The following is a 9,866-nucleotide window of genomic DNA, read 5'->3' as shown; positions in this document are numbered from 1 at the left end:
TTGTCTACAGAAGTTTGCTCTGACTGGCACGCTGTTAAGGTAGCTACGAATTTGAAAGTAAATCCATAGTGGTAGGTCGGGTATATGATTTTCTGACTTAAGAGCTGAAAAGTCTTTGAACCCATCATTGATAAAGCACTGTTTAGCTAAGAGTGTTTTTCCTGTGGTGGGCGAGTAAAGGAATTTATTTCTCATGCCAGGGGAAAAATCAGGATTGTTGTGAGTCAATGGGCTTAAGTGAGAGGAAAAGTCAATGGGCTTAAGTGAGAGGAAAAGTCATTGAGTCTCGTTAGCTTATGAAAAATATCTAGTGTGGTGCCTATGAGAGGGTGTGCCTTCAAGTCAATGGGTTGGGTCGCCCAGGGAATCCAGGGTGAGAATCTGATTGGAGTCGGGTGCACTGCATCTTCCAACTCCAACCAATCCTTGAATTTGTAGTGGCAATTCCAGTCTATAATCCTGGTGATGTGAGAGGCAAGATAGTAGTGTTGATAATTAGGGATACCCATTCCTCTCTTATCTTTGGAAAGTGATAATAGCGCGAATCATACTCTAGGGTGTTTGTGTGCCCACACAAAAGTCGTCTGAATAGAGTGGAGGGTTTTGAAAAAAGCCTGTGGGATTCTTATTGGGATATTCCTAAAGAGGTAAAGGACTCTTGGCAATATGACCATCTTACATATTGCCGCCCTCCCGAACCAGGAGAAGTATCTCGGTTGCCAATTGTGGAGGCTTTTAGTAAGGGTGGGAACTTGTGTTCGTATGTTTGTGACAACTTGGGGGTCAACCATACCCCCAAGTATCTAAGAGCCGAATCTACCCACTTAAAGGGGCAGATTGATTTAATCGCGTTAAAGGTGTTGGCGGAAATGGAGATAGCCATTGCCTCGGATTTGGTGAAGTTAATTTTTTAAATTGGAGATCCATCCAAACAGAGAGAACTCCTCCATCAAAGGGATTAGTGAAGGGATTGGATTAATTATAAAAAACAATAGGTCGTCTGAGTAGGCCGCCACCTTGTGCTCCTTTTTTGCCACTGTAAACTCCTGTATTCTGCTCTCTGTGACCACGCGTCTGATAAAGGGCTCCAGTGTTAAGATAAATAGTAAGGGCGAGAGAGGACAACCCTGCCTCGTCCCATTGTGAATTTGAACTGGTTCTGATAGTGAGCTATTAATTTTCAGCCAAGCCGAAGGGTTTCTATACAGGAAGGCAATCCATGTCATCATGCGTTCCCCCAAGCCAATGAACCCACACGTTTCGAGCATAAAATCCCAAGCGACTCGATCAAAGGCCTTCTCCGCGTCAGTAGACAGGAGAAGCCCCTTGATCCCACCTGGCCTGGCTGCATGTATCAAGTTTAGAGCCTTAATAACATTGTCCCTCGTCTCTCTGCCCGGCATGAATCCTGCCTGCTCCAAGCCTATCAGGCTGTGGAGCAAGGGCTTCAGTCTGTTGGCAATAATTTTTAACAAAAGTTTCACATCTAGATTGAGCAAAGATATGGGCCTATAGCTCGCACAGGCCGCTGGGTCCTTGTTTGGTTTGGGCAGGACTGTGATACAGTGCCTTGCGAAAGTATTCGGCACCCTTGAACTTTTCAACCTTTTGCCACATTTCAGGCTTCAAACATAAAGATATAACATTTTTATTTTTTGTGAAGAATCACCAACAAGTGGGACACAATTGTGAAGTGGAACGAAATCTATTGGATTTTTGAAACTTTTTTAACTAATAAAAAAAAGGAAAGTGGGGCGTGCAAAATTATTCGGCCCCCTTGCGTTAATACTTTGTAGAGCCACCTTTTGCTGCGATTACAGCTGCAAGTCGCTTGGGGTATGTCTCTATCAGTTTTGCACATCGAGAGACTGAAATTTTTGCCCATTCTTCCTTGCAAAACAGCTCGAGCTCAGTGAGGTTGGATGGAGAGCGTTTGTGAACAGCAGTTTTCAGCTCTTTCCACAGATTCTCGATTGGATTCAGGTCTGGACTTTGACTTGGCCCTTCTAACACCTGGATACGTTTATTTGTGAACCATTCCTTTGTAGATTTTGCTGTATGTTTGGGATCATTGTCTTGTTGGAAGATAAATCTCCGTCCCAGTTTCAGGTCTTTTGCAGACTCCAACAGGTTTTCATCCAGAATGGTCCTGTATTTGACTGCATCCATCTTCCCCTCAATTTTAACCATCTTCCCTGTCCCTGCTGAAGAAAAGCAGGCCCAAACCATGATGCTGCCACCACCATGTTTGACAGTGGGGATGGTGTGTTGAGGGTGATGAGCTGTGTTGCTTTTACGCCAAACATATCGTTTTGCATTGTGGGGAAAAAGTTCGATTTTGGTTTCATCTGACCAGAGCACCTTCTTCCACATGTTTGGTGTGTCTTCCAGGTGGCTTGTGGCAAACTTTAGACAAGACTTTTTATGGATATCTTTGAGAAATGGCTTTCTTCTTGCCACTCTTCCATAAAAGCCAGATTTGTGCAGTGTACGACTGATGGTTGTCCTATGGACAGACTCTCTCACCTCAGCTGTAATTCTGTGCAGTTCATCCAGAGTGATCATGGGCCTCTTGGCTGCATCCCTGATCAGTCTTCTCCTTGTCTGAGCTGAAAGTTTAGAGGGATGGCCAGGTCTTGGTAGATTTGCAGTGGTCTGATACTCCTTCCATTTCAAAATGATCGCTTGCACAGTGCTCCTTGGGATGTTTAAAGCTTGGGAAATCTTTTTGTATCCAAATCCGGCTTTTAACTTCTCCACAACAGTATTACGGACCTGCCTGGTGTGTTCCTTGGTCTTCATGATGCTCTCTGCGCTTTCAACAGAACCCTGAGACTATCACAGAGCAGGTGCATTTATACAGAGACTTGATTACACACAGGTGGATTCTATTTATCACCATCAGTCATTTAGCACAACATTGGATCATTCAGATATCCTCGCTAAACTTCTGGAGTGAGTTTGCTGCACTGAAAGTAAAGGGGCCGAATAATTTTGCACGCACCACTTTTCAGTTTTTTATTTGCTAAAAAAGTTTAAAATATCCAATAGATTTTGTTCCACTTCACAATTGTGTCCCACTTGTTGGTGATTCTTCACAAAAAATAAAAATTTTATATCTTTATGTTTGAAGCCTGAAATGTGGCAAAAGGTTGAAAAGTTCAAGGGGGCCGAATACTTTCGCAAGGCACTGTATATGCTGAAAGAAAAGCTGTGGGGGTCTCTGTGGAGTGTGACATGGAATTCAGAGCGTTCAGCAGTGGCCCAAGCAGAGTGTTGAGGAAGGTTTTATAATATATGGCAGTAAAGCTGTACAGGCCCGGGCTCTTCCCCTCTTTGAGACCCTTAATGGCTTGTTGTAGTTCTGCATCCTCTATGGGTTTTTCTAACAGATCAATATCTGGGACTATAAGGGTTGGCATATTGGATTATTTAAAGTAATTTAGTATAGCTTGTCATCTGTCACCATGAACACGTCCAGGTTTCTGCTGTTCAGGAAGGTTATAAAGATTGGAGTAATACGCATGGAAGTGGTTAGCTATTTGTCTAGTGGTTACCTTGAGTTTCCCTTTCCCGGAGCGGATGCCTAAAATATTTTGGCTTGAATTGGCTGTCCTCAAGGCTCTTGCTAGGAATCTACCCGTCTTGTCCCCATGTTCGTAATAAACTTTTTTTTTTTTAAATAAGAAACGCTTGGTCTTGGCATCAATTGACTGCCGAAGAGCTCTCCTAACCTCCAGGAGCTCTGCAGCAGACTGTTCAGTCAAGGATTGTTTGTGTCTCGTTTCCAATTCCTGAATCCTTCCCACCAAACATCTAATTTCCCGTTCCTTTTCTCTTTTACGTTGGGCACCTAATCTGATGAGAACCCCCCTAATAGAACATTTGTGAGCTTCCCAGATTGTCATAGGGTCCATGCCTGGTGCAGTGTTAAGAGCAAAATACTCTTTAAGCGAAGTGGCTATTTGGGGAAGGAGAACTGGATCTGTCAACAGTGAAGAATTTAACCGCCACGTTTCGGATCTAGGGGATGGTGTTTTTAGGTCCAGTGTCAGGGAAGTCGGTGTATGATCGGAAATGGATTGTATCCTGATGTGAGCCTCAGAGATCAAGTCCAGGTCTCTTTGCGTAATAAAAATGTAATCTATCCAGGAATAACGTCCATGTGGTGTAGAGTAAAAGGAGTAGTCCCTATCTTCTGGATGGAGGAATCTCCAGGAATCTATGAGATGCAAGGAGTTCAATAGCATTTTGAGTTTTTTGAGGATCTTATACGTGATATAAGTTTTGCCCGTGGAAGTATCTGTGAGGGGGTTCAGAGGCAGGTTAAAGTCTCCTCCCAGTATCAAACAACCAGTGTAGAATCCTTTAAGTGCATCAAACATTCGGTTTGCAAAAGTCATAAGGGAGGCATTAGGGAAGTAGACGTTGGCTAGCGTGATGGGGATACCACAGCATTTCCCTTTCAGGAAAATATATCTTCCCTCCGGGTCAACTAATTTGTCCGTAAGTTCAAAGGAGGCAGACCTACTAATAATTATGGACACTCCCTTTGATTTGGCCAAATCATTAGTTGCATGATGAGCTTGTGTGAAGTATGCGTCTGTCAGTCTAGGGACTTGGTGGGTTCTGAAGTGAGTCTCCTGTAGGAAAACAAAGTGAGGCCTACCTTTTTTAAGTTCCCTGAGAAGGGCAATGCCCTTCTCAGGGATGTTCAGCCCTTTCACATTGAGTGAAATCACTTTGGGGTTTCCGGTCCAGTGAGGAGTAAGCCATGGTACGAACCCAGAGAGCAACGGCGCATATGTCTCTCTGACACTACTTAGTAAACAAACAAAAACAGTAAAAAGAGGAATCGTAAGACAACAACGTTGCATTAAACACAAATGACTTATGCTGCTGTACCTTTCCAAAGATTAGAAAGAATAGACAAAGGTGTAGGAAAGTAGATAAAGGAAAGAGAAAGATGAGAGTTGAGTGAGGTGTACTGATTTCACCCGGGACCCATAGGGTCCCCAGTTAGCGAATTAGTGATTCCCAAGGGGTAAACCGTCCCCTGTAAGGATCACTCGGGGGGGGGGGGTAGTGTGCTGTGGCCTGTGTAAACCAGCCCACTATCTTGTGTTCTAAGGGAGCAATTCAAGACAGTGAGCCTGGACAAGCCACAGTCTACTATAGTATATTAAAGTTGAGAATGCCATTTCTGCACCATTTGCGCCTGGAAGAGCGCTTCTATCTGACATAAAAAGAACCCAAAACTTTAAATAATATTGAGACAATTTAAAGAACTTTGTGCTGGTCAAAGAGAGGGGAATCCCCCCTCTCGGATACATAAACAGACCCGGCTGCGTGAACCACCTGGGGGCCAAAATTGTCGCCACCTACTCGGAGTCAATGTCCGCAGTCGGGGACTCAGCAGCCAAATGGCCCATGAGGCATGCTTAATCAAGACACCTTTTCTAGTAACTAACACCCGCAGATGGAGACCACTGAAAGCGTCCAACAGGGGCATCTTCCATGTGCCTAACATCCAAAGTAAAGCCTGTAAAGCTAAAAGGGGTTATAGCCCTACCAGAGCAGGTGTGCAGTGTCAAGTCACCTCTCGTTAAATTATTATTATTATTTAGGATTTATATAGCGCTAACAGTTTGTGCAGCGCTTTACAATATGAGGGCAGACAGTACACTTACAATACAAATCAATACAGGAGGGATAAGAGGGCCCTGCTCGTTAGAGCTTACAATCTAGAAGGGAGGGTCAAGTTGAAACAAAAGGTAATAACTGTGGGGGATGAGCTGATGGAGAAAATGAAAATACAGTTAGGTGTGGGTGGGGTAGGCTTCTCTGAAGAGAAGTGTTTTCAGGGATCATCTAAAAGTTAATAAAGTAGGACATAGGCAGACAGATTGGGGTAGGGCATTCCATAGGATTGGAGAGGCTTTGGAAAAGTCCTGGAGGCGAGTATGGGAGGAGGTGATGAGGGAGCTAGAGAGCAGGAGGTCTTGAGAGGAACGAAGAGAACGAGTAGGTTGGTATTTAGAGACTAAGCTAGTGATGTAGCTGGGGGCAGAGTTGTGGATGGCTTTGTACGTAGTTGTTAGTATTTTGAATTTAATTCTTTGGCTGAGCGGAAGCCAGTGGAGGGATTGACAGAGAGGAGTGGCAGACACAGAGCGATTGATAAGGTGGATGAGTCTGGCAGCGGCATTCATGATGGATTGAAGAGGTGATAGACTATGTAGAAGTAAGCCAATGAGAAGGGAGTTGCAGTTGGAGTTGGAGTCGAGGCGGGAGATGACCAGCGAGTGAATTAAGAGCTTTGTTGTGTCATTGGTTAGAAAGGGGCGTATTTTTGTGATGTTGCGGAGGTTGAGGCGGCATGATTTGGACAGTGATTGGATGTGTTGCTTGAAGGAGAGTTCAGAGTCCAGGACTACACCTAGAACCTTGGCGTGAGGGGATGGACTTATGGCGAGCCATCAATTTTGACAGTGAGATCAGGGGAAGGGGCATATGGGGGAGGAAAAATTATAAGTTCAGTTTTGGATAGATTGAGTTTAAGGAAGTGGTGTGACATCCAGACTGATATATCCGATAGTAAATTAGTGATACGTGAGGAGACAGAGGGAGTGAGCTGAGGGGTAGAGAAATAGATTTGGGTGTCGTCAGCATAGAGGTGGTATTGGAAGCCATGGGAGGCTATCAGTTGACCCAGGGAGGAGTTATAGATTGAAAATAGGAGTGGTCCAAGAACAGAACCAGTACAGAACAGTGGTCCAAAAACAGAGAAAGGAAGAGGAGAGGAGGAAGTTGAGTTGTAAGAAACGCTAAAGGTGTGGTTGGATAAGTAGGAAGAGAACCATCGTAGAGTACAGTCACGGAGACCAAAGGTGTGGAATTTTTTGAGGAGGAGGGGGTGGTCAACCGTATCAAAGGCAGCAGAGAGGTCCAGGAGGAGGAGTACAGAATAATGTCGATTGGTTTTGGCAGTTAGTAGATCGTTTGTTAGTTTTAGGAGAGCAGTTTCTGTGGAGTGTTGAGGATGAAATCCAGACTGAAGGGGATCAAGAAGGCTATTATCAGTGAGGTGGACACTCAGTCGGTTGTAGACCAGACGTTCGAGGAGTTTGGATAAGAAGGGGAGCAAGGAGATGGGGCGTAGGTTGTAAGGATTGGATGGGTCCAGTGAGGGTTTTTTAGGTATGGGTTTGACAAATGCGTGTTTTAGAGAGTTGGGGAAGATGCCAGAAGAGAGGGAGAGATTGAAAATGTGAGTTATAGAGTGTAGCATAGAGCCAGAGGGTAAACGTAGCATTTGTGAGGGAACAGGATCCAGAAGGCAGATGGTAAGGTGGACATTACCAAGTAGTTTAGCAACTTCGTCTATAGTGGTGGGGTTGAAAGAGGGAAGTAATGATTGTGCCTGTGGGCATGATGTGTAAAGTGTGGAGGGTATCAGAACAGTAGAGATCTCCGCGTGAATTGAATCAATCTTCTGTTTGACGTGATTGGCAATCTCCTGGGCAGTGAGTGAGTTGGTGGGTGGAGGCGGTGGAGGACGAAGTAGAGAGTTGAAAGTAGAGAAAAGTTGACGGGGACGGGATGATAGGTTGCTGATGACAGTGATAAAATAGTTCTGCTTGGCAGAGAGGAGGCTGGAATTGTATTTTTGGAGGGCAGATTTATATTGGTTGAAATCTCTCTGAGACTTGGTCTTGCACCACAGGCGCTCATGAGCACGACTCATGAGCATGTTTTTTCAGACTTCTAGTGACATCTGTTTGCCAAGGTTGAAGGGGTCGGGGCTTGCTTTTGTGTGTAGTGAGGGGGCCAGTGAGTCCAGAGAGGCTAGAAGTGAAGCGTTGTAGACAGAAGTGGCTAGGTTGGTGCAGGATAGGGGTGAGATTTTGTCGTAGAGGTTGTCAACAGTAGAGTAGAGAAGTGAAGGGTTGAGATGACGTAGGTTTCTGCGGGTAACTTTAATGAGGTTGGAGGGAGAGGAGGTGAAGGAGAGGGAGAGAGTGAAACTAATAAGGTGGTGAGCAGAGAGAGGGAATGGATAGTTAGAGAGGTTCCATGTAGTGCAAAGGTGAGAGAAAACAAGGTCAAGGATACTGCCTTCGGAGTGAGTAGGATCATGTATCCACTGCTTCAGGTCAAAGGAGGAGGTTAGGCTGAGAAGTTTGGAAGGGGCAGAAGTGTTAGTATTAATAGGGATGTTGAAGTGCCCGAGAATGATTGTGGGGATTTCAGAAGAAAGAAAGTAGGGTAACCAGGCAGAGAAGTCATCAAGAAATGTTGATACTGGTCCAGGGGGCCTGTAGATCACGGCTATTCTTAGAGAAATTGGAGTGAAGAGACAAATGCAGTGTGCTTCGAAAGAGGAGAGTGACAGAGAGGGAGGTGGCTGAAGTACCTGAAAGGTGCTATGTGGGGCTAGAAGGATTCCAACACCTCCTCCCTTACGTCCATTGGATCTGGGGGATTGAGTCCAAAGAAGACCACCATGGGATAGGGCAGCAGAAGACGCAGTGTCGGATTCATGGAGCCAGGTTTCGGTGATGGCGAGTAGGTTAAATGAGTTGGCGATAAAGATATCATGGAGAGAGGTGAGTTTGTTGCAGACAGAGCGGGAGTTCCAAAGGGCACAAGAGAAAGGGAGTCTGGTCTTGGGAAGAATAGAAATGGGAACTAAATTGTGTTGATTGCGGCAGCTGCCAGAGAGTGCAGGGTGATGGGTACAGTTTAATGATGGAGGCCTGGGGTTTGGGGATATATCTCCAGAGGTTAGGAGAAGCAGGAGGGTGAGGGAGGTAATATGGGAGTGAGATTTATATGAAGGGACATGCCCCAGGGGCTTGGAGATTTTTAGTGTGTGTGGATTTAGAATTAGCAGGAGTTGGTGGGTGCAGTAATAAGGAGAGGACAGAAGTGAGGGTGATATATATATGCTGTGGGGGGGGAGAAGAGGGTTGGAGTTGAGATCATTTTAGTATAGAGGACAGCGCTGTCAGAAGGAGTGGTAGAGAGTGCATGTTATAAGGAGAAAGAGCTAAAGGGTAAAACGAGGTCACCTGGTGTCTTTGTGGTGTTTTTCAAAGTATTTTCTTGTGTACCTTCGCTTTGTGCATTCGCTGAAGTGCAGAGTCAGAAGTGCTTCCACTTATAGAAATCCCCCCACTTGGAGAAAGAGCTCCAGTTGCACGTGTGCCCCCTGCAATAGCTTCCCCCAAAATGAAGCTTATCTTTATACTGATAGGGGTGGGGTGTGGGTGTATTTCAATTATCACTCAGAAGGTAATAAAGCTTGGCTGGTTAACAGGGCAAAATTCTAACTTCAGAAACAGACTAGCAAGAGGGCACTAAAGTTAGATGGGCCATAATTTGGGGTAAGACAAGGGAGATAATAAAGCATTGTAATGTGGGCAGGGCTACAGACTGTTGAGCAAAAACAACATACCAGCATTTTTAAAGACACGCATGAAAAGCAGATAGCAGTTTTCAGATTTTGGGTGGAGATGGTTCAGTTAGCACATACCTGTAGGGTGAAAGAAGATATTCTCAGATGAGACAGTCAGATAATCAGTTAATAAGTGCAGAGTCAGAAGTGCTTCCACTTATAAAAATCCCCCCACTTGGAGAAAGAGCCCCAGTTGCAAGTGTGCCCCCTGCAAAGGGAGACAGGGAGATCTGTCTGCAGCTTTGTAGTAGATGTCGCGGTGCTACCTCCATGGGTGATAACAGTACCCAGCTGTGCAATCCGGTAGGCGCTGGTGAAATTGGAACTAAAACGTATTTACTTATGAATAAGATATAATCCGTTCCAAAACAGCCAGCAAATCAGGTCTTGCACATTTGGTTCCAAT

The sequence above is a fragment of the Lithobates pipiens genome, unplaced genomic scaffold (assembly GCF_037356315.1).
Source record: "Lithobates pipiens isolate NorthernLeopardFrog02 unplaced genomic scaffold, aLitPip1_a1.2 Scaffold_25, whole genome shotgun sequence".
Taxonomy (NCBI): domain Eukaryota; kingdom Metazoa; phylum Chordata; class Amphibia; order Anura; family Ranidae; genus Lithobates; species Lithobates pipiens.
This window is presented reverse-complemented; position numbering follows the sequence as displayed.